Genomic DNA, 26,331 nt, shown 5'->3' on the forward strand with positions numbered 1-26,331 from the left:
AGGTGTGGATCAGAGGCCAAAACACATTCCGGTCAGGTGGCTATCATTGTGCCCAGAGGGCACTAGACTCCATTTTCACTTTAAGGGAACTACGAACCAAAGGCCTTCTCTCCCAGATTTCTGAAGTGTTTTGTGGTTAAATCTGGCTAAAATACACTGCTAAAAATGGCATTTTTTTCCCAGAACCTAGCAAAGAAGCAAAGTTTATGCTCAGTTCCCCTGACATGAATCAGCAAATAAAAAGGAACGCAGTAAAGTAGGGGGAAGGAAGGACTGTAGCCACTCTTATTTTTTCCAGCTTGGACTCTGTGTTACAACTGGCTCCAGAAAAGTAGAAATACAGAGGTTAGAGGAAGTTTGCTTGGTGTAAGAGATAAAATGAGAAGACTGAAAAGAATTGGAGAATACTACTTCGATTAAAAACAAAGAAGAATATCTCAGATCCATTAGGATGGCTACTATCAAAAAAACAGAAAATAACAAGTATTGCAGAGGATGTGAAGAAATTAGAACCATTGTGCATTGTTGGTAGGAAAGTAAAATGATGCCAGTCTTATGGAGATAGTACAGTGATTCCTCAAACAATTTAAAATAGAATTAACATATGATCCAGCTATCCCACTTCTGAGCACATATCCAAAAGAACTGAAAACAGGAACTCAGAGCTGCACAGCGATGCTCATAGCAGCAATATTTACAATAGTCAAGAGGCAGAAGTAACCCAGTGTCCATCGGTGGATGAAGGGATAAACAAAATATATGCTAGATCCATACAATGGACTATTATTCAGCCTTAAAAAGGCAGGAAATCCTGTCACACGTTATGACATGGATGAACCTTGAGGACATTATGCTAAGCTAAGCCAGTCACCAAAAAGGACAAATACTGTATGAGTCCACTCATACACAGTACCTAGAGCCGTCAAATTCATAGAGACAGAAAGTAGAAAGGTTGTTGACGAGGACTGGGGGGAGGGAGTAACGGGAAGTTGTTTAATGGGTACCGAGTTTTAGTTTTGCAAAAGGAAAAAGTTGTGGCAATCTGTTGAGCAACAGTGGGAACAGGCCTAACACTATTGAGCTGCACACTTAAAAATGGTGAAGATGGAAATTTTATGTTACATGTTTTTAACACAATTAAAAATAAAACATTATTTCAAGAAAAGAAAAACCTAAATGAAACCTCACTGCCCAGATTAACCTTATACTAACGACGAAGCTCTATGCTTATAGAGTCTGACGGTTTCCCATGCCTGTAAGGGCCAAACCCTTTAGAACAGCGCCAGTAGCCAACAAATGTTTAACGTCAGGCAAATCAGGTCACTCTTCTGCTGAGAATCCTCCAGTGGCCGCAGTGACGTTTACAAGGGCTTCAAAGGACGGGCATCATCTCCCCAGCCTGCATCCCCACTTCTCTGCCCTCATCTTTCACTTTCCCCTCAGTCACTCCACCCCAGCCTCCGGGCTTCCTTGCTGTGCCCTGACCCACTGGGCATGTTCTCCCTTTAGGGCCTTTACAAGGGGCTGATTTCTCTGTCTGGAACGTTCCTCTCTCAGATTCCCACCTGGCTCACTACCTTACCTCCTCCACGTCATTGATCAAAAGCTCCCTTCTGGAAATGTCCTTTCCTAACCATGCTTGGAATTGCACCCCAGTCCATCTCCACCCCAGCAGCCCCTAACCCCGCTGCCATCTTTTTCTCCATCGTGCTTATGACCAGGTAACGTATATTTTATTTATTTGTTTGGTCTTTGTCTCTTCACTGGAACGTAAGCTCCGTAAGGGCTAGTATTATTTCACTCTTTTATTCACCACTTCTTTGTTTGTTTGTTTCTTTATAAATTATCTATTTTTTTAAAATTTATTATTTTTTGGGGGTACACCAAGTTCAATCATCTGTTTTTATTTTTTTATTTATTTTTTATTTTTTTATTTTTTATTATTATTATTATTTTTATTTTTATTTTATTTTTTTGGGGGTACACCAGGTTCAATCATCTGTTTTTATACACATATTCCCGTATTCCCTCCCTCCTTCGACTCCCCCCCACCCTCCCTTGAGTCCCCCCCCACCCTCCCCGTCCCATTATTCACTTTTTAAAAAATCCTCAGCACTGAGAACAGTGCCAGCACATGGTGGACTTCCAATAAACAGTCGTCCAATGAATAAAATGATTGAATGGCCACAGAAAGCACTTGCAGTCCAAGATTATCGCATACTTTCTAATTGTTTGTAATCCAAATCTTTCTCCTGTGACCACTATCCTGGGCTTGGGGAAAAAAAATGCAAAACAAACTCTTCTTTGTCTTCACTGCACAGGATTTAACCTGTACTCAGTAGCAACTGATTGCTGTTTTCTGTTGGCGCACTCTAATCATTTCCTGTCAGAAATGAAAGCAAAGGTCATGTTGGATAAGCACTCAATTAAGTCTTTAGATGATGGTAATGTGTAAACAGACTTATTAGTCCACACGTGTAATTAATTCTCATGTTACTTTGCAGGTTGCTTTCACACTTTGGAAACATGATTCCTGATAACTTGCTACCTGTATTCCATTATGAGTCTCCATCTTTTAGGAAGCCCCCTCCCGACATTTGATTGTGAAAAATTTTCAAAAGTATAGGCAAATTGAAAGACTGTACAGTTAATCTCCATATACCTGTCACCTAGATTCTACTATTAACATGTTAGCTTATTTGCTTAACACTTCACTGGGCATCTATCCATCTTTAATGGGGTAGGGGGACCTGGGTACTGTGTACTTCACGGACGGCACATGACAAGGTAGGGCTCCTCAGCCCCTCCCTGTCGCCAGGGGTCTGGGATGGAAACCGTGTTGAGGATGGCAGATTCTCGGTGTGTTGGGGAATCCAGGTGGGGCAAGGACCCCCAGCAGCTGAGGGCCTCTCTCTTCCTCTCATGATCTCTCTGGGGCTGGTGGTCCAGGGGGCTCTTACTCCTCAGAGGGCACGTGGACTCTAAGTCTGACCACTCTGTTGCTGTAGCCAAATTCATAGTCGTGCCAGGAAATGAGCTTGACAAAGTGGTCACTGAGGGCAATGCCAACCCCAGCAATGAAGGTGGGAGAGCACGTGCCACTGTTAAAGTTGCAGGAGCTGACTTGGTCCATCAGTGTAGCCCAGGGTGCTCTTCAGGGGGACCTCTGCTGTCTGCTTCACCATCTTCTTGATGTCATTTTGGGCTGCTTTCCCTAGATGGCAGGTCTGATCCATGACCAGCATGCTGGGGGTGGAGACACAGAAGACCAGCCTGTGAACTTCCCCTTCAGCCCCTGGATGACCTTGCCCACAGCCTTGGCAGGGCCAATAGGAGCAGGGGTAATGTTCTGGGCAGCCCCATGGCCATTACACTGCAGGTGCCCAGAGGGGCCATCCATGGTCTTCAGGGTGGCAGTGATGGCACAGACAGTGGTCACGAGATCTGGTTTTCCTTAACCCTAGGACAGTGGTTCTCAACTGGAGATGATTTGGGGCCCTGGGGGACATCTGGCAATATCTAGAGACATTTTTGATTGTCACAAGTTGGGGACGGGTTCTACTGACGTCTAGCAGGTAGAGGCCAATATGCAGTACATATCCGAAAATGCACCAGACAGCCCCCCTTCATCCACATCTTGGCCCCCACACAGATTATCTAGCCCAACAAATCAACAGTGTCAAACTTAAGAAACCCTGCCCTGGAAATAGAGACACAGATGTAGAGAACAAACATATGGACACCAAGTGGGGAAAGTGGGGAGGGTTGAGAGGGAATGAATTGGGAGATTGGGATACCAACTTGTACACTCTAAATATATGCAGTTTATTGTATGTTAACAAAAAATATTAACTTTAAATATACTATGATAATCTAAAAAAAAAAAAAAAAGAAGAAACGCAAAAAGAAAAAAGAAACCCTGCCCTGGGGTATAGTCCTTAAGATTCTCAACTAAAAACTGGAGTATTAACAATGGCTCCCCCTCTTCGGCAAGCTGTTTGTTTTTTTTTTAATTAATTAATTTATTGTCTGTGTTGGGTCTTCATTGCTGTGCACGGGCTTTCTCTAGTTGTGGAGAGCGGGAGCTACTCTTTGTTGCAGTGTGAAGGCTCCTCATTGCGGTGGCTTCTTTTGTTGTGGAGCACCAGCTCTAGGTGCACAGGCAGTAGTTGTGGCACATGGGCTCAGTAGTTGTGGCTCGAGGGCTCTAGAGCTCAGGCTCAGTAGTTGTGGTGCACAGGCTTAGTTGCTCCACGGTATGTGGAATCTTCCTGGGCCAGAGATCAAACCCGTGTCCCCTGCATTGGCAGGCAGATTCTTAACCACTGTGCCACTAGGGAAGTCCCTTTTGAAGCAGGTCTTGAACTGCAGTTTTTGTCTCCCCAGTGCTGTAAGCCTGCCCATCCTTTGTTTACCTTTATAGCCTCGAGATAGCTGCTTTCTGCTTGGTAGTTTTGCCTCTTGTCCTACGTATACACAGTTTAGGAATCAGCAGATGTTTTAAGTGGAAAAAGCAGTGTTGAATGTTGGTATCATCTATCCAGGATCTTGGCCCCTGAACACCTGGATGCTTTGGTTGGCTTCTGATGCTCTAAAAAAGCTGTCGTTTGTTTGCTTGTTTATCCGTTTTGGTTGCTGTTGTTATTATTGGTTTGCATTTTGCCCAGCTTTTATATTTATTCCTGTTGGCATGGTTATTAGCATCCAAGCTATTCTGTCATAACTAGAATTGTGAGTCTGCTATATGTACATGTAATTGAGTTAAACTTCATTTTGAAAGTCTTTCAGTTAACAAAATCTCCAACGATTATTTTGATCACTAGTTATTTGAATAAAAACATGTCTAGGTTTCATTTTCTGCCCAGATATATGACAGGTGAAAATATTTAAATGATAATATACCTTTCAAATATTTGCTCAGTGTAGAAAATTTAGAGAAAAAAACAGAACGGGTAAAGAAGAAAATTTTAAAATATATATTTTCCATCACTCAAAACAACCATCAACACAGTTTGTTATAGTTCCTTTCAGTGTTTCCTCTGTTCATTCCTAACAATGTTTTATTCAGGACTAACTCATAGGCCTCTGTTAACTTATTTTGCATTTTTAAACAGTTTTATTGGAGTATAATTTATGTACCATAATATCCACTTGCTTTAAGTGAGCAATTCAATGATTTTTAGTAAATTTACAGAGTTGTGCAACCATCGCCACAATCCAATTTTAGAAGGTTTCCATCCCACCAAAAAGAATGCCCATTTGCAGTAACTCCTTGTTCTACTAGGGTGGCATCTCTCCCCTGGTTTAGCCTGTAACTTCTGGTCAACTCTGGTTTTCTGCTACTTCTCATGAGCTCTTACAGAGGTGCTAAGGAAAGGCAAGGAAGCGGGGGACTTCTGGGAGGGAAAGGCCAGGAACAGACCTGCATCTGACACCCAGCGTGGCAGCCATGGAGATGCAATGATCAGGTCTCCCTTTAAGAGAACACGTGGGAGTATGGGTGGCTGACAGCCTCGAGCTGTGCACGCTCCCCTAGGCTCTTTCAGCCAATGACTGAGCATGTGGGGTGCCAGAGCCAGGGGACGCAGGACTTCACTAAGGCAGTATTTGCTGCCAACCCAATCAGAAAATGCACAGAAGACCTAAACAAACACTTCTCCAAAGAAGACATACAGATGACCAATAGGCACCTGAAAAGATGTTCAACATCGCTAATTATTAGAGAAATGCAAATCAAAACTACAGTGAATACCACCTCATATCAGTCATTATGGCCATCATTTAAAAGTCTACTAATAATAAATGCTGGAGAGGGTGTGGCGAAAAGGGAACCCTCTTACACTGTGGGTGGGAATGTAAATTGGTGCAGCCACTATGGAGTCTAGTATGGAGGTTCTTCAGAAAACTAACAATAGAGTTGCCATGTGACCCAGCAATCCCACTCCTGGGCATATACCCAGACAAAACTATAATTCAAAAAGGTACATGCACCCCTATGTTCATAGCAGCACTATTCACAATAGCCAAGACATGGAAACAACCTAAATGTCCACTGACAGATGAATGGGTAAAGAAGATGTGGTGTTTATAAACAATGGGATACTACTCAGCCATAAAAAAGAATGAAATAGTGTCATTTGTAGCAACATGGATGTACCTAGAGATTATCATACTAAGTGAAGTAAGTCAGAAAAAGAAAGACAAATACCATATGATATCACTTATACGTGGAATCTACAATATGACACAAATGAACCTATTTTCAAAGCAGAAACAGACTCACAAACATAGAGAGCAGACTTGTGGTTGCCAAGGGGTGGGGATTGGGGGAGGGATGGACTGGGAGTTTGGGGTTAGCAGACACAGACTATTACATACAGAATGGATAAACAACAAGGTCCTACTATACAGCACAGGAAACTATATTCAATGTCCTCGGGTAAACCATAATAGAAAAGAATATAAAAAAGAATCTATATACGTGTGTAACTGAGTCATTTTGTTGAACAGCAGAAAGTAAAACAACATTGTTAATCAACTATACTTCAATTAAAAAAAAAAGAGGGACATTGTAACATGGAAAGCAGTATGTGACAAGAAAGAAAGAAGATTTTTCCCATTGCTGGCCCCTCTAACTAGAGCAGATGACCCCTTGGGTCAGTAGTACTTCAAGTGTGGCTGATGTGAGGAAAGCCATAGACCCATCCCTTTAAGCCTCGCACTAAATTCCATCACCAGCATGGGAACAGTCCTCTCCAGCCAATATGGCAGATGCAAAGTTTAAGAAGCTTGGGTTGGCAAGAATGTGAGTGAAAAATAAATCCTAGCAGAGTTTTGGTGATTGTGTTATTTGTTGGCTGACATCTGAAAATCATTGGCAGTGTTTTAGGGCATATTTTGCTTTAACAAGTAGGGAAGATGCTTTAATTGGTACCCTTTTAAAATAATTTTTGTCCTTAATGTCCGTGGAAAATTCCAACATCTTCCACATTTCATCCTTTCTGGAGGTTTGGCAGCACACCAGACCAGCGACTGTTTCAACAGAGAGAAATCTCTTCTCTCACTCAGCAAATATATTTTATTGCTTGGAGGATTACTCTCCATGAATACTACCCGGTAAATCTTAATATGATTTTATAGATTATAGCCATCCCTTTCATAACTGGTTTTCCTATCATCCCATTTTTAAGGGTTAGTAAACATTTAATGAGTGCTCAAGGATGTCAAATTCCATATGAAACAGCACTGGGTTTGCTCAAGGGTGATAGGAAACAGATGTGGTCTTTGTACACAGCATGCGTTACGTTATTATTATTTTTTGAAATCAGAATTTTTAAATCAACTTCACCAGGGTGACCTGGTTGCTTCCATTTATTTTTTTATTGTGGTAAAATATATATAACAAAATGTGCCATTTTAACCATTTTAAAGTGTACAGTAGCATTAATTACATTGACAGTGTTGTCCAATCATCACCACCATCTATTCCAAAAACTTTTCATCACCACGAGCAGAAACTCTGTAATCATTAAACAATAACTTCCCATTACCCAGGCAGCCACCATTCTACTTTCTTCCTCTATGAATTTGCCTAGTCTAAAAATTTCATGTAGGTGGAATCCTACAATGTTTGCCCTTTTGTGTATGGCTTATTTCACTTAGTATAATGTTTTCAAGGTTCATCCACTTACGATACATGTTGGATCATGTATCAGGACTTCATTTCTTTTTATGGCTGAATAATATTCCATTGCATGTATATACCAAATTTTGCTTATCCATTCATCTGTTGATGGACATTTGGGTTGTTTACATCTTTTGACTGTTGTGAATAATGCTGCAAAGAACACTGGCATAGAAGTGTCTGTTTGAGTCCCTCCTTTCAGTTCTTTTTGGTATACACCTAGAATTGGAATTGCTGGGTCTTATGGTAATTCTGTGTTTACCTTTTCTTTATTTTTTTGAAGTAATGTTTATTTTATTGATTGATTGATTGATTTCTGCATTGGGTCTTTGTTGCTGCATGCTGGCTTCCTCTATTCCTCTAGTTGCCATAGTGAGGGCTACCATAGCGGGGGCTACTCTTCGTTGCAGTGCTTGGGCTTCTCTTGTTGCAGAGAACAGGCTCTAGGCGCTCAGGCTTCAGTAGTTGTGGCTCATGGGCTCTAGAGAGCAGGATCAGTAGTTGTGGCACACGGGCTTAGTTGCTCCATGGCATGTGGGAAATTCCTAGACCAGGGATTGAACCCATGCCCCCTGAATTGGCAGGTGGATTCTTAACCACTGCGCCACCAGGGAAGTCCCTGTGTTTAGCTTTTGAGAAACCATCAAACTGTTTTCCACAGGAGCTGTACCATTTTACACTCTCACCAGCAACGTACAAGGGTCCCAACTTCTCCACATCCTCACCAATTCTTGTTATTTTCTGTTGCTGCTGTTGTTGTTGTCCTTGCCATCCTAGTGAGTGTTAAATAGTATCTCATTGTGGTTTTGATTTGCATTTCCTTAATGGCTGGTGATGCTGAACACATTTTCATGTGTTTATTAGCCACTTACACAGCTTCTTTGGAGAAATGTCTATTCAAATCCTTTGCCCATTTTTTAATTGGGTGTCATATTGTTGGGTAGTAAGAGTTCATTCTATTTTCTGGATATTAGACATTTACCAGATATGTAATTTGTAAAAATTTTCTTCAATTATGTATGTTTTCTTTTAAATTTCTTGATAATGTCCTTTTATGCATAAATGTCTTTAATTCTGATGAAGTCCAATTTATCTACTTTTTCTTTTGTTTTTTGTGCTTTTGATACCACATCTAAGAAACCATTGCCTGAGAACCGACTGTAGAGCACAGGGAACTCTACTCGATGCTCTGTGGTGACCTCAATGGGAAGGGGATCCAAGGAAGAGGGGATATATGTATACATGTGGCTGATTCACTTTGCTGTACAGCAGAAACTAAAATAACATTGTAAAGCAACTATCCTCCAAAAAAAAAAAAAGACTCCATTGCCAAATCTGCAGTAATGGCAGTTTACTTCTATGTTTTACTTGAAGAGTTTTATAGTTTTAGTTCTTCCATTTAGGCTATTCATCCATCTTGAGTTAATTTTTTCATACGGTATGAGATAGGGATCCAACTCTACTCTCACACATGGATATCCATTTGTTGAAGAGACTATTTTCCCCCCATTGAATGGTCTTCACATTCTTGTTGAAAATCACTTGGCCATAGAGGCATAAATATATTTTTGGGCCCTCAGTTTTATGCAACTGCTCTATGTGTCTATCCTTATGCTAGTACTGCATTGCTTTGAATATTATAGCTTTGTAGTGAGTTTTGAAATCAAGAAGTGTGAGTCCCCCCACTTTGTTCTTTTTCAACATTGTTCTGGCTATTTGAGATTGTTTGCACGTCCATAGGAATTTGAGGATTGGCGTTTCAATTTCTGCAAGAAAGGCCATTGGCATTTTGATCGGCATTGCATGGACTCTGTTGAATTGGGGAGTATTGACACCTTAACAATATAAGTCCTCCAATCCATGAACACAGCATGTCTTTCCATTCTTCAGGTGTTCTTTCACTTCTTTGGGCAACGTTTTGTAGTTTTCAGAGCAGAAGGCTTACATCTTCTTGGTTAATTTTGTTCCTAAGTATTTTATTCTTTCGGATGCTATTGTAAATAGAATTTTAAAAATTCAGTCCTTTTGAGTGGACAGTTTGAGTTTTAGTAAATTTACACTGTTATGCAAGGCTCATCACAGTCTAGTTTTAGAATACTTGCATCACCCCCAAAAGTTCCCTTGTGTGTATTTGCAGTCAATCCTTGCTCTCACCTTCATAGCTCAGGCAACCTCTGACCTGTTCTCTGTCTCTATGGTTTTTTCTATTCTAGACATATCATATAAGCAGGTGCTTATATTTATATAAAAATCAATTATAAACAATGCATCATCTGCCTCTCTGTTTCCTTTTCCTCTCTCTTTCTCCCAGGACACAAAACATCCATCTTAGGACTCAAAAACAACATACATCCTGGCCTGTCCAAATGACCTCATCTCTTACAGCATCAGCCAGTTATCAAATGAGAAAATCTTGGTTCATCCTTATGTCAGATGAAGATATCAATAGCCAGGCTAACCAGAGCGGCTCTGAGTGGGTTAATTCTTGAGAAAACACCAACAGATGTGTCTAGTCTCCCAGGTATCTGAGTCTTGTATGTACTGTGTTTCTACTGGACAAATCTACTGCAGAGAGAGACTTAGACCGAGGACTCTTATGGGTTCTTTCACTTTATTGAAAACCCCAAATTACATTGTGCAGCCACTGTTTAGAATCCATTAGAAACTGCTGTGTGTGGTTAGCTCATTAGAATAAAGTCATGCTGGGAGTGAGGTTCAGAAGCTGCAATTGTGTGAACTGTGAGGCTGCATTATTGTAAAGTAAATGAAATGAAAATAGGGGCTGGGCAGAGGATGAGAGCCAGTCACCAACTGCCAACACTGGATTCAAATACAGCACCACCATCCAAACCTAAACTGTCTGGATGATGGCCCAGGCATCATAATAACTACACGGTTTCCTACACTCCCCTTTCCCCTGGAGCCTTTGTTGATCTTCCCTTTGAATTCCCAAGACACCGTATTTGTGTGTTTGCTCAACAGTTCTCCTAAGGAGGGCCAATCCATCGCTAACAATGACTCAAAGTGCTTTCATTAGCTCAGATAAAAAGCTCAGTTACTTTAACCTACTTCTTCCTGCCAACTACAAAGGCAAGGCAAGGCTCAGATGTTACTAGGATTTGCTAAGCACTTTGCTGTTCAAAAGAATAAGAAGACCAGGTTTCTTAGAAAGACATCAAAACCTCTTATCCTGAAGTTTACATGTTGTTCAAAGGGTGGGAGATGGGGTTGTATTTTCCATTGGGATAAGGGGCTGAGACCCTGGAAATTTGAATTGTTTGAAATTAACTGGGTAAATATTGAATCAGAATTCATTGGAGCTGTTGCTGTATCCTTGTCAGCTCTCAGGGATTCAACAAATATTTATCAAGGACCTATTATGTGCCAGGCACTGTTCTAGGTGCTGGGGACACAGCAGTGAACAAAATGGACAGAAATCTCTGCTTTTCTTTCATTCTGGTGGGAGAAGACACACACTAAACAAAACAAATAAATGAAATATAAGTGGTACATGGTACTAAGGAGAAAACTAAAACAGGGGAGGGACAGAGAGTTCTAGGTGAGGAGGGATAACCAACGCCTGTGATTTTAAAAAGAGTGGAAAGTGAGTAAAGACTGAAAGAGGTGAGGGAACAAACCATGCCAGCATCTCGGGGAATGAGCATGCCCGGTAGTAGGAGCAAAGGCCCCCATCTGGGAGTGAGCCTGGTATGAGCAACCTCCAAGAGGCAGGAAGGCTGGAGGGGAGACAGAGAGGGAAAGTGGGAGAAGAGGTAGAGGGCAGCTGGGGAAGGGGCAGATCAGATCACCGGGGCGGGGGAGGGGGGAGGCGGTGGCAGCGGCACTTACAGGCCATTAGGAGGACTTTCACTTTTCCCAGAGGGGCATGCGAGCCATTGGAAGCTTTTGAGCAGAGGAGAGACATGATGTGATCTAGGTTTTGAGTATTTTTGTCTCTGGTTGCTCTATTGATTGCACTGCATAAAATACTTAGCACTCTGCTGCTATGTTATAAATATTTATAATATGCATTCCATGAATGTTTATGTTTTGGTGTATTCCAAACACATGCAAGTTATTCCTGAAATGAAATTTGGAATATTTCCTCATATAACTCTACGGCCCAAAGTAGCACCTTCTTTAATGTATGGACGGCTTGAGATCGTTCATTCATTTACCAAACTTTTATCAATGGTGCTACAAGGTGCCAGGCACTGTTCATTTTAAGCACTGAGGATGCAGTAGTGAGTGAATAAGCTAGAAAAAGTCCATGCCTCAACGGGACTTTCATTCAAGGGACAGGAATGTAGAAAATGAACAAATAATACGTAAACAAACAAATACATAAAGTCAGGTGGTGACAAGTGCTAAGAAGATAATGCAGGTTAAAGGTCACTGAGTGGCAGACGTGAGGGACTATTTTAAACGGAATGGCCGCTGATGTACTTCTGTAGCTCAACAGTATTTACTTGCTGAGTTTTCTCTGTGGGCAAGGCACTGTGCTAGGTTCTGAAGCACTTTCTATACAATCCCTGCCCTCAAGGGACTTAAAGTCTGTAGTAGGTAGAATTCTATGGTGGCCTCTAAGACTCCTGCCCCTGGTGCACGCATCCTGTATCATCCCTGAGACTTGTGACTCTGATACGAGAATCACTCCTTTTATTAGGGCCACGTTGTACAGCACTGCTGACTAAGAAAGGGACATTACCTGGGTGAGCCTGACTGAATCATGTGAGCCTTCAAAGGGATTATGCGCACCCTGAAGAAGAGACTGGAAGCGTGAGAGGGATTCAATGCCAGGAAGGTTCTCTGCTGCTGGGTTTGAAGATGGAGGGGGCCACAGGGAAAGGAACTGGCAGTGGCTTCTAAAAATGGAGAGTGACCTGAAGTCAACAGCCACCAAGAAGTCAGAGAACTCAGTTCCACAAGGACTGAATTACATCAATGTGAATGACCTTCAGAGCAGATCCTTCCTCAGTCAAGTCCTCAAATCAAGCCCAGATGACATCCTAATCTTAGCCTCGCCAGAACCTGAACTGAGGACGTGGCCATGTTGTGCTTGGTTTTTATACTTACAGAACTGTGATATAATAAAGCAGTGTTACTTTAAGTAGCTAAATTTGTGGTAGTCTGTTATTTAGCAACAAAACAAATAGAGACTCTAACAAGACTTCTGGTTTCTGGTCCAGCATCTAAGAAGCGAGGAGTCATCCCTCTATCCTAGCAACAAATGAAAAGCTGAATGAACTTGAAAAATCAACTCTTTTTAAATCTGTAAGAGGCATGAGGTCACAGGATAAACTGCCCCCAGAATTAGGTAGATTGACAGGCAAATATAAAGAATCACAACTTACTGGAGCAGAAACCTTCGTGAGAACCGGGGCTGGTGGAGGGAACTTGAGCCGTAACTGACACATTGCTGGAGGCTGCATGTGGACAAGATCAGGAGATAAAAACTCCAGAGGGACCCAGTCATTGGGGGGCCGCCCGCACTTTTGTGAATTTTGCTTCCAGGATCTCTACCAGGTCCTCACAGTGAATTTCAGAGAAAAATCCACTCATGCTTCCAGCAGGAAGAGGGAAAGGGAACCATTTTGAAATACACCTGAGCATTCTGCTCTTAACAAGCTCTGCTCTCAGGAGAAACTATTTTATCAGAGCTAATCTGCTGGGGTTTTATCAAAGCCTAACTAATCTTGGGGGAGGGAAATACTTAATCAGCTGGCTCTAGACTTCCACTTTGGAGAAGAGTAGGGGGCAACTGAGAAGCATTGTGAAGTTCACAGTTCAGGGTCATGGGCTCACTAAAAGACCAAGTCCTGGGACTTCCCTGGTGGTCCAATGGTTAAGTATCTGTGCTTCCACGGCAGGGGGTGTGGGTTCACTCCCTGGCTGGGAAATTAAGATTCCACATGCTGTGTGGTACCAAAAAAAAAAAAAAAAAAAAAAAGCTTCCCTCACCTCTTATCACCATATCACTGAAGGCCTATTTACAGGAGTTTTGTTTTGTTTTATTTTAACTCATTACATCATATCCAGCATCCAGCAAAAAATTACAAGGCAGACTAAAAGGCAAAAAACACAGAAGAGACAGAGCAAGCATCAGACCAGTCTGAGATATGGCAGAGATGTTGGGATTATCAGACCAGGAATTTTAAATAACTATGATTAATATGTTAAGGCGTCTAATGGAAAAAATAGACAAATGAAAGAACAGGTGGGTAATGTAACCAGAGAGATGGAAATTCTAAGAAAGAACCAAAAAGAAATGCTATAGATTTTAAAAAAAAAACATTGTAACAGAAATGAAGAATGCCTTTGATAGCCTTATTAGTAAACTGGATGTGGCTGAGGAAAAAATCTCTGAGCTTGAGGGTATCCCAATAAAAATGTTCAATACTGAAAAGCAAACAGAAAAAAAAAGATTGAAGAAAGAAAAACAGAACAGAATATCCAAGAATTGTAAGACAACAACAAAATGTGTAACATATGTGTAAAATAGAAATAATGGAAGGAGAAGAGAGAAAGGGACAGAAGAAATATTTAAAACAATAATGACCTAGAATTTCCCCCAAATTAATGCCAGACACTAAACCACAGATCCAAGAAGCTCAGAGAACATCAAGCAGAATAAATACCCCAAAATTATACTGAGATATATCATTTTCAAATTACAGAAAATCAAAGATAAAGAAAAAATCCTGAAAGAAGCCACAGGGAGAAAAAAAACAGCTTATCTAAGGAGAAGCAAAGATAAAAATTATATCTGACTTCTCCTCAGAAGCCATGCAAGCAAGAATAGGGTGAAGTGAAATATTTAAAGTGTTAAGAGAAAAGACACCTACCTAGAATTCTGTACCCTGTGAAATTATCCTTCAAATATGAAGGAGAAGTAAAGATTTTATCAAACAAAAATTGAGGGAATGTGTTGCCAGTAGACCTTCTTGGAAGAAATGTTAAAAAGGTTCTTCAGAGAGAAGGAAAATGCTATAGGTCAGAAAGTCGAATCCAGATAAAGAAAGAAGAGCTTTGGAGAAGGAATAAGTGGAGGTAAATTAGAATCTAATAAGTGGATATGGAAAGTATATCAGCATCTATACAAAGGGCACTCACAAGATGTGGGGACAATCTTTGCTTTTTGAATGACAAAATGGGTGAAAAAGGAGGTGGCTTGTGGGCAGGCACAAACAGAAACTAATTTAAGATGACTGCATCTGATTTCTCTACTCACAACTTTACTTAGGTTGTCATTGCCTTATTCGAACTTTTCAGGGGGTGTCCATTGCCTATGGAAAAGTCTACATCTTTAAGCTGGACATTCATGCCACAGCTGCTATCATCTCTATAACCTACGATTCTAAACTCATCTAAACTTATTGTCTCCTAGACTCTCCACTCCAGACTCTCATTAAATGTTGAGTTTAGCAATCTACTGTCCATTAGATGGTCCAGAATGCCTTCTCCTCCATCATTTCACACCTCTTCTTCAGCCCAGAATAGAGCAGCATCATTACAGATAAGATGAGCCATGTGGAGGCCAACATTTTAACTCTGGCACTTACCCACATAATCTAGAGACAATGGAGTTATCATAAACTTCAGAAGACTGCAATCTAGCTTGTCAACTCCTTGCCAAAAGTGTTCAATATCTTTCTATTTCTTATGGAATCAGGTACTAGATATTTAGACTGATTATCAAGATCTTCCAAGATATGACCCCCAAATGCCTATCAAAACCATCTCTTGTTATTTTACATGCTTTGTGCTGGCACTTGTCTTAGCTATCTCTGTTCTTTGCTCAGCCTGGTCCCTATTCCTGGAATGTCCATCTCCTTTTTATCCATTTATCAAATCCCACGGCTCAAAGAGGTTCAGTAATTTGCTCCAGGTCACAGAGGTTGGAGGTAAATCTCACTTTTTTCAGGAAACCTTTACCAATCAGGATCAATACTTCCTTCCCAATACTTTTGTTCATACTTTGATCTAGTACTTATCAAACCCTAGCTTGTCTTTCAGTTCTTTACATATATAAGAAGATATTTGTGGGTAAGCAAATGACTCCAGAATTATCCTAGGCTGAAATCCTGGCTCTGTCACAAACTATGTGACCCTGAACCAGTAACTGGACCTCTCTGAGCCTCAGTTTTGTCACCTGCAAAATGGGACATATGAAAATATCTATGCGTAATACCTTTTAGGATTTCCCGTTACATAACAGAAAAAGATCTTTTTCAAACTTGTATATCCTTTGGCTCTTAACACAGTGTCCAGTAAGTCACATAGCTCAAAAAAGGCTGATTGAATTAAATACCCTGGACATTTTTGGATCATGTTGTTAAGTCATTTAGTCTTTTTAATTTTTAAACTTCACTTCTCCCCAAGTTACAATGAAACTATTAGGTTCCTTTTCTGCTTAAAATCAATACTTATCCCATGAATAACAGGCATATTAAAACCTTTTAATTTTTCCTTCTTTTTCTCCAGGGACATGGTATCAATACTTTTTTAGTACCATGGCACTTCCCTACTCCTCCTACGGATGCTTCCTGGAATTACTTCTGAAATAAACTATAATCTCAGGGTCTGCAAAGGAAGAACTCAAGTAGGGCCAGCTTCATGGGTGTGTGACCTGTGAAGGACCTTGCATCTGGTTTAATCCTCTGCTGTTGCCATCTTGAAATTAATAATTTTTGAACAAGGAGCCCCATATTTTTATTTCATACTGGGCCCTGCAAATTATGTAGTCAGTCTTGAACCCAACCTAAGACAGCGGTCTAACCTCTCATTTAGGATCTGTGTCCTGAATATCTACAGTATTATTCCTGGCCTCTGGGATTATGATTCATCGTTCTATTACAAAGGCATGATTGAGAACTTAGAGAACAGCTGAATTTCACTCTTTCGTCAGGGGTTACACTTGACTTTGTGCTGTATGAATTTCATTGGTGATCACATAGCTTGGGTTGTAATTATTCCTTAAAGGTGAAGAGAAAGCTTATTATATTTGTAATGTGTCATCATTAATGCTCCACTGGACCTGTGCTCATTGTTGCAATTCCACTGACTTTTATGTCCCTGCAGAAAAATTTCCAAAAATTTCTACTTCTCTCGGCTCTTTCAGTCAATTCCTAAATGTGTGGAGGATTTCATGTGGGAAGAGTCACTTGGCTCAGATTCCTCTGTTTCTCATCATATTTGTATTAATGTAGACTCTCAGTCCATAAAAATCTGTTCTCATGAGGAAGTGATTAAAAGAAACGTGGGAGAGTGTTTCTGTGGTGCTGGGCCTGCTTTGAATGACGAATTATGCCGCTTAAGATTCAGACTTTGGCCAAAAGAGGCAACTCTTCTCATTTGTTGGTTGGCTGAACCAAAGCACTTCACACCTCGAGGGGGCTGTGTTTTGAATTAACAGGGAATCCTCTCCGTCAGAGAGTTATCATACCTCTTCAAGATATCTTTCTACTTTCTAGATACAATGTCGATAGATAGACTTACTCCTTTCTCTCATTCCACAGGAATCAAACAAGATAGTTTCAGCCTTTTCAACTAAAAATACCCTCCCAACAGAATGTCTAAATATCAAGGAATTATTGAATGCAGGTGGAAAGTAGAATTTGAATGCTCTAAACAGATATTTCTGCAGGGAGGGAAAGGCAGACCAGATGAACTTCTGCTAATTTCAGAGTTAATAAGCTGGTCAGGAAAATTACAAAGAGCAAAAGCCAAAAGAACTTGGGGAAATAAAGTCTTTGGAAAAATCTGCTGAGAAACCACATGCTGATGTAGTCATATGGAAATGGTTGCTGGGGTCTCTGTGGTAGATGCAGATTTACCCTCAGTCTCAATATTGTTATTTCTTCCCTCCTTGTCTTTGCTCATGGTGGCTCCTCTACCAGCCCCCTTCAACTAGGCATTCCCCCCCATCCTTGAAGCCTCTCTGTAGATGTAATTTTCTCCAGGAAGCCTTCCCTGCCTTCTGCCACTTCCAGGTCCTGGGTTGGGTCACTATAACTAAGCAGTGCTCCACAATGCTCCCCAAACTCAATGCACTTGTATCTTTGTTAAAACAGACTCTCGAGTGCTGTTTCTCCCACTGGACTGTAAGCTTCTTAGGAGCAGGTGTGATGCCTTATTCATCTTTAACTTTTGCACATAGTTCCAACTTCTTACTAAACCTTTGTGGAATGACTATCTGACTTGGCTTCACTGCCTGATCTCCTTCCCAAGGAGATCACCTTCCAAGGAAGTGTGGGATCTCCTTCCCAAGAACTGTGACCACCAGAGCCTCTCCAAAGCAGAGGATATAAGGGAAAAGGCACTGACTGCACAAAGAGCTCAGAAAGTGAACTCTTCCCAGTGAATGAAAATAGCAGCTGGTCAAAGCCCAAGTGTGATCTGAAGGGGAACATTTGCTATCAGACCACACCCTTGGACTTGGCTAGTTCTTCTTTATTTGAGGGTGTGTTGCTTCCTTTCGTCAGATGTCATACCCGCCCCAGGAGGAGGAGTTGGTTTGCTTCTATTTTTAATGAGGAATGAAGTAGGTGCCTGGGAGGTCCCTGAGCCTCCTATTGGGTGAAGGGCTTTTGTTACAGATATAATGGTATCTTGGTACAACGGACTTAAATGAATATAGGGTCTGAAGGTAAATAGGAGACAGTCACTCTGGGCTTTCCTGACAGATGTGAAAGTGGACAGATTCTGGGAGCTGAATCCAAAAGCCATGGGCTTTCTCACTCAGAACTGGATTCAAGGAATTCCCTGGCGGTCCAGTGGTTAGGACTCTGTGCTTTCACTGCTGAGGGCCCAGGTTCAATCCCCACTCAGGGAGCTAAGATACTGCAAGCCATGCAGTGCAGCCAAACAAACAAAAAGCCCAACTGGATTCAAATTCCAGCTTCTCAGAGTTTTCTGGCAAGGCACTTAGCCTTGTTCAATGTCCCACTGATAACTTTAAATGACATAATTTATATACTAAATACTTAAAAGGAGATAATCAATCACTGCTTCCTCCTTCGGCTAAGGTCACTCACCAGCAGCCTCTCTCTGGCAACCTCTCTTTGAAGACTGCGTCTCAATCCTCAGTGGCTTAACCATCACTTGAGATCCAGGTTAAAAGGCAGCTTCCGGGCCCCACCTCCAGGAACCACGGAATAGTGGGTCTGGGTTACAGCCCAGGAAGTATCATCTTTAACAGTTGTCGCAGGTAATTCTCAGTCAGGTGGACTGCTGTCCACACGTCTGGAAATGCAATTTGAAAACTTCACAGTGTTTCTTTGTCTTAGCACTAAGACTACTTTCCTTTCATTGGCAACAGCCCGAAGAAAAACCTCGTTAGGCCGAAATGTTTAATTAGAGGCTCCCATCCTGCTAAGTGTTGAGAAAAAGAGGAAGCCGCGGCAGCGTGGAAGCCGGGGCAGAGGGTGGGGAAAGCGGCGGTTTTCACTGGCTTACAGATCGCTGCCCACACTCCTGGGGGAGCGGTGAACAGGGAGAAGCGGAGCAGATGGCTTATATTGGATGTGGAGATGCACGAGGCGAGACTGATGGGGCTGGAGAGCTTCCAGCTTAAACCAAGTCAGAACTTAGAAGAATGGCTTTATTATTTTCCTTTACGGGCTATAAATTCCCTCTGCATCAGACCCATATGAATTTAAGCATCAGTCCTCATACACGGCCCGAAGCCAAACCAAAGAGACCTTGCTATCCCCAGTGGCGTAGGGTTGCCCAGTCCCTGGGGCTTCATTAGAATGGAAAGGGGAGGGGTGAATAGACATCTGCTCAATCTGCCTCTTGCGAAATTCCCAGTGATGCCTGCGGTCCACGGGGCCACAGCTGCCTCATCTTCCCAGGTCCTCAGTTGGGCATTTTGCCAAAGAACACCTGGCAGGCTGATAACAACCCTGAAGGCTGATACCTATCTAGGTGCAGGCTTGTCCTGGAATTTCTCTCTCAATTCTTATTTTCCACCCTTCCCTCTATTTTTAAGCATCATTGGAATTTGAAGTTCATTGCTCTTTGAAGAAATGCCATATGTTGCTTTCCCGGTTCTCCTGCCCTACGCAGCTTCTTCACCTTTGTCCTCCACCAACAAGTCACTCGTACAGAGGCAAGTGGTTTGCTCAGCTCTGCATCTTTTTGGCACACATCTTTTTTTCAGTTGTGGCAAAATACACATGATATCTAATTTACCATCTGAACCATCTTTAAGTGTATAGTTCAGAAGTGTTAAGTACATTCACTGTTGTGCAATCCATCTCCAGAACTCTTTTCATCTTGTGAAACTGAAACTGTGTTCATTAACCAACAACTCCCTGTTACCCCCTCCCCCCAGCCCCTGGCAACCCCCATTCTATTTTCTGTCTCTATGGATTTGACTGAGTCATACAGTATTTGTCCTTTTGTGACTGGCTTATTTCACTCAGCATAATGTTCTCAAGGTTTGTCCAGGCTGTAGGTGTATCGGAATTTCCTTCCTTGTTAAGGCTGCATCATATTTCACTGTGTGTATGGACCACATTTTTTTGAAACAGTCCTCTTTCAGTGGACTCTTAAGTTGTTTCCACTTTTTGGCTATTGCTAACAATGCTGCTATGAATGTGGGTGGACAAATATGTCTTCAGATCCTGCTTTCAATTCTTCAGGGAGAAGTAGAATTCCACCCAGAAGTGGAATTGCTGGATGATATGGTAATTCCATGTCTAATTTTTTGAGGAACTACCATACTGTTTTCCACAGTGGCTGCACCATTTTACCTTCTAACCAGCAGTGCACAAGGGTTCCAATTTCTCCCGATTCCAGCAACACTTGTTATTTTCTGATTTTTTTGATAGTAGCCAGCCTAATGGGCGTGAGGTAGAATCTCATTGTGATTTTGATTTGCATTTTCCTAATCATTAGTGATGCTGAGCGTCTTTTCATATGCTTGTTAGTCATTTGTGCATCTTCTTTGGAGAGATTCGACAAGCATTTTTTTGTCATCTGTGAGTTGTCTATCCAACAGCCATTTCCCCTTGTCCCCTGGCTGACCTCTGATTTCATTTCTCCCTGATGTGGTTCAGGGATAAGTCTTGATTAATCTAAGTTGGTAGTCTTCAATCCTGGCTGTACACTAGAGTTACTGGGGGTAGCTTTAAAAATACCCAGGCCTGGGTCCCCTCCACTGATCAATTAAATCAGAATGTCTGAAGGTGGTCCAGGACATTGGCATTTTTAGAAGTTTCCTACTTAGATTCAAATATTCAAATATCCTGCCCGGGGACTTCCTTGGTGATGCAGTGGTTAAGAATCCACCTGCCAATGCAGGGGACAAGGGTTTGATCCCTGGTCTGGGAAGATCCCACATGCCATGGAGCAACTAAGCCCGTGTGCCACAACTACTGAGCCCACGTGCTACAACTACTGAAGCCCACATGCCTAGAGTCCATGCTCCACAGCAAGAGAAGCCACAGCAATGAGAAGCTCGTGCACTACAAGGAAGAGTAGCCCCCGCTTGACGCAGCTAGAGAAAGCCCACTCAGCAACGAAGACCCAACGCACCAATAAATAAATAAATTAATTAATTAATTAAAACAAAATGAAACAAACATGCTGCCAGGAGAATGAACCATGGTTCTAAATTAATGGTGAGTGATGGTCTCCTTCCTCGTGCCAGTGATTGGCTTAGGATTGGTCGCGTGTCTTGGTACTAGTCAACGTGATGTGATGACGTCTATAAAAGAGTTATTTTTCCCTAACATGAGGCATGGCACAGGGTGGGAGGTGGGGTGAAATGGTTTCTCTTTCTTCCATTGAGTATGACTCTTGGAACGAGGGCTGTCCTCTTGCAACTGTGAGAGGCACAAGCCTGAGGGTGTCAGAGCAGGAAGATGTAAGAGAACATGGGTAGCTGATGATGTTGTTGTGCTGCTGACTTGACTCACCTTGGAGCCAGCCTACTTCTGGAATTCTGATGCAAGAAAATAAATGTCCTTATTTATGCTATTTTGAGTTGGGTTTTCTATTACTTGCTAATGCAGGGGTCCTAACGTCATATAACTATGTGCTGGGAATTTCAGGAAGGCATAGAGCTATCCTATCTATTATGATAGAAGAAAGGAGCAGAGACATTGTCTTGGACAGACTTCAACCCTGGACTCTCGTGGTGAAAGTCTGACACTCTACTGTCCAAGGTTTTTAGGTTTCATTCAGATCCCAAGAGAGACAGAAAACCAGGAAAGTTGGCCAAGATGTGCTATCAAGAGCCAGACCAGAACTGGAAACATCCTGAACTTAATCCTGTCTCTGCCTCAACTTTTCCTGTGGTCCCAGCCAAGGCCTTAAATCTGGGTCAGTTATAGAGTTTAGATGCCACATGAGAAGGGAAAGAAGTTGTGTTCACAGAACATTCTGAGTCCAAACCACCTAGTCTTTAGAGATTAAATTTAACACCTTGATGTGATACCTGAGCCCAAACGAGTAACTTATTTAAACTAATGGCCAGCCAGGTAGTACTTATCAGGTTACCTGAGTCTCAGGTGTATAGCAGAAGTAACTTTCTTTAGTTTCTTCTTTTCTGGATCTAGGCGTTATCAGATCAGGCATCATTTCTGTTATAGTTTCCTTCAACTGCACCTGTGAGAGTGCCTCATGAGTAGGCAGTGGATATCACCATTTGGTGAGTTCCAAAGGCAAGGCTGGGTGAGGGGTACACGGGATATTCTGTTGGCTGGTCACAGTTCTCTACCTGTATGCCAATCAGAGCTAAGTTCCTTACGGGCAAATCCCAACACACACCAAAATGCTTAAAGATGACACATGATCACCTGTTAGCTGACAGCCTTGTGTGACAAGAACCAGCTGTAGGAAGGTCTGATTTGATATAAAATAATAAAAAAGGTACGTATGTCTCTAGGAAAGCCATTAAAGTAGAAGACATTAAACTATACCTACCATCAACATTTCAGAATCTGCTTTCTGGTTTACCCTTATAGATAGTATCAAAGTTTGAAATGAACATTGATGAATATAGTTTGTCCAAAGCTCCACCTGTCATTAATTCACACCTGGCCTTGGAAATGGACTGTTTGGCTTTGTGGTCTCCACAGTGGAGCCACAGGCCTGAAACTCCTCGAAAGAGAGACTTGGATGGAATGCATCTCAGTTTCAGAATGAATGTGAAAAATGTTGGGGAAAAAAGTGTGAGAAAGAGAAGAGTCATGAGGTGTTCATTTAATTGGACCAGCATGAATGTTGGCTCTGACACTGTTTATCCTATGGAAGAAGCATGGTGCTGCTCAAAACTCTGCCATGAGATTTGTGAACAATCTTGAAAATTAGGGGATTTTAAGTGTGAAACCTATAAATGAAGAGAAATCATACCCAGGTGTAAAATGTGTTCAAAATTACTGCTAGAATTTTGTGCATACAACAAGGCAAATATAGAAAACACAAAAGAACACTTGGGAAAGATAAAAGCCATATATGCAGTGATAATTGCTGGGGGTCTTAATCAGGGAGGCTGATTCTCCCCGTCAAAGTATAAATGCCATCACGGACAGAGTGGTACCTCATCAGGAAAGAAAAAGCTACATGCTAGTGCTGGCTTGCTTGTGAGATACCTGATGTTTGGAGAGAGCATCCAGATGGTTGGATAATTTGCAGAGATGTTCCGCTACTGAGCTTGTGTCTGGAAAGACAAGGAGGAGTCAACAAGGGGGACAGTGGCTCTTGTGGCACTTCTGGGCAAGCCCTTGAAGGTATCTGTACCAGCTGCTCTTTCCCACAAGCTCAGCTCGGGGTGTGGGAATACTGAGACACAATTAAGTCAAGGCTGATCTGAGTGAGCCCAAGTTGGTCATTCTTCCTTAAACCTGCCAGAGACATTGTCTCATTATAGTTTTTTACCCTCCAGATAAAGGCCACACACAAAGAGACTGAGAAGGAGAATGATAGCCAAAAAAGCAACCAAATGTAGCAACTTGGAGAGAGGGAAGGCTGAGAGGGAGGATTAGAATAGAAGGTAAGAATAAAAAAATGGAGACGCAGAAAGAAGAATACCAAAGAGGACAGAATGGAATTATGGAAAAAGGCAGCTATGCAGCCCCGGAAAAAAGGAGAAAATCCAGGCCCCTAATACAGCATTTCCCACAACAGCAGACCTGGGGGCAGATAAGCTTGGAAAATATTGTATCCTGTTTCTAACCATTCCCTGTATTTTGCAATTTGTAACGTAAAATAGCTTATTAATGGCTTTGAGATCCATTGCAAGAAAGAAACCCATGTAACTCATAAATTTATTTAAATATAGAACCTCTTTTTCTACGTCACCCCCATTCTAGTAACATCCTGTAGGGCTAGAATTCTACACCACACATTTGTTACATGCTTATATACATTATAGTATAAGTAAATATACTGGTTACAAGAAGAGTGTTTACTTGTAGGAAGAAGCGGATACAATGGGAAAACCACACTAGGTTAGAGTCAGGAGAGCTGACCTCAGCTGCTGACTCTCTCCAATTCTGCGTATCTATGTAGAAAAAATGCTGTGTGCAGCTTATGTTGCTGAAAATCCAAAATCAGAGAGAATTCAAACGGCAGCAAGGTTTACAATTCTGGTCTTTCTCCTAAGAAGATTAATCACTTGTCCGAGTTACTTAACCTCTCCAGGCTTCAATTTACTCATTTAGAAAGTAAGGGACTTAGACATCAAGCTTTCTATGATCCTACCGAACTTTTAAACCCTTATGTATCAAAGGAGCTCTGATAATCTAAAAAGATCCTTTCAATTGGTATCAGGCAACCCTCCTCCCACTTCTCAAAAAAGTCAAACAATGTATTAGTAGTTTGACATCCCACTCAAAACTCAAGGGAGTCAATCATTTTCTTTTATTGTGGATCCCTGAGCATAGACGGAAAACCAGCTTTGTGCTTGACACAAGGTGTAAAGCAAAGTCCTTATAATATGTGAAGTTTTCTAGAAGCCGCTGCCTTGGACTCTCTTGAGGTTCCTTTTTTTTTTGGCCGCACCATGTGGCATGTGGGATCTTAGTTCCCCCCGACCAGAACAGAACCTGCACCCTCTGCATTGAAAGATGGGAAGTACAGAGTACGGAGTCTTAACCACTGGACTGCAGGGAGGTCCTGAGGCTCTTTTTTTTTTTTCTTTCAGAACTCTATTGCAGTATAATTGCTTTACACTGTTGTGCCAGTTTCTGCTGTACAACAAAGTGAATCAGCTGTATTTACACATATACCCCCATATCCCCTCCCTCTAGAGCCTCCCTCCCACGTTCCTTCCCTATTCCCACCCCTTTAGGTCATCACCAAGCATCCAGTTGATCTCCCTGTGTTATGCAGCAGCTTTCCACTAGCTATCTATCTTATCTATTTGTTAGTGTATACATGTCAATGCTACTCTCTCACTTTGTCCCAGCTTCCCCTACCCACCCTCTGTGTCCTCAAGCACATTCTCTACTTCTGGGTGTTTATTCTTGCCCTGCCACTAGGTTCATCAGTAGTGGTTTTTTTTGTTTTTTTGTTTTTTGTTTTTGTTTAGATTCCACATATACGCATTAACATACAATATTTGTTTTTCTCTTTCTGACTTACTTCATTCTATATGACAGACTCTAGGTCCATCCAGTGAGGCCCCTTTAGATGAAAGTCACAGACACCCAACTCAAACTTATTTCAGGAAAACAGGGAGCTTGTCAACTTGGCTAACCATGACATCCAAGGTTATGTCCAGCTTTGGGAACAGAAAAATTGGGGGACCCCAATGCTACACGGATGTCATTTTCCTCAGTCTCTCAGCTGTGTTTTCTATTTTTTTAATTAATTATTTATTTATTTTATTTATTGGCTGTGTTGGGTCTTCGTTGCGGTGCGTGGGCTTCTCATTGTGGTGGCTTCTTCTGTTGTGGAGCAATGGGCTCTAGGCTCGCTGGCTTCAGTAGTTGTGGCATGTGGGCTCAATAGTTGTGACTCATGGGCTCTAGAGTGCAGGCTCAGTAGTCATGGCACACGGGCTTAGTTGCTCCGCGGCATGTGGGATTTTCCTGGACTGGGGCTTGAACCCGTGTCCCCTGCATTTGTAGGTGGATTCTTAACCACTGCGCCACCAGGGAAGTCCTGCTTTCTTTTCTATGGCTCCCTACATGGGAGCACAGATGGCTTCCTGCAAGTCTAAGCTTCACGATCATTAACTTCTATGCTTAAAAACAGAGGTATTGGACTTTCCTGGTGGCACAGTGGTTAAGAATCCGCCTACCAATGCAGGGGACATGGGTTCAGTCCCTGGTCCAGGAAGATCCCATATGCCATGGAGCAACTAAGCCTGCATGCCATAACTACCGAGCCTGTGCTCTAGAGCCTATGAGCCGCAACTATTGAGTCCACGTGCCACAACCACTGAAGCCTGTGTGCCTAGAGCCCAGTGTTCTGCAACAACAGAAACCACTGTAATGAGAAGCCCATGCACCGCAATGAAGAGCAGCCCCAGCCCTCCACAACTAGAGAAAGTCCGCTCGTAGCAATGAAGACACAACGCAGTCAATAAATAAAGTAAATAAATAAATTTATTTAAAAAAACAGAGATATTGCCTTACCCCCAAATAGTTCAAGCAAAATAATGATTGCTAAGAATTATTTGAACGCTTACC

General features: G+C 41.9%; 1 pseudogene; it reads right to left on the reverse strand.

Moving 5' to 3' along the window:
• Positions 1–2,956: 2,956 nt before the first annotated feature.
• On the reverse strand, positions 2,957–13,116 carry LOC130830804 (glyceraldehyde-3-phosphate dehydrogenase-like; annotated as a pseudogene).
• Between the last annotated feature and the right edge of the window lie 13,215 nt (positions 13,117–26,331).

This window comes from Hippopotamus amphibius, chromosome 11 (genome assembly GCF_030028045.1).
Source record: "Hippopotamus amphibius kiboko isolate mHipAmp2 chromosome 11, mHipAmp2.hap2, whole genome shotgun sequence".
Lineage (NCBI taxonomy): Eukaryota > Metazoa > Chordata > Mammalia > Artiodactyla > Hippopotamidae > Hippopotamus > Hippopotamus amphibius.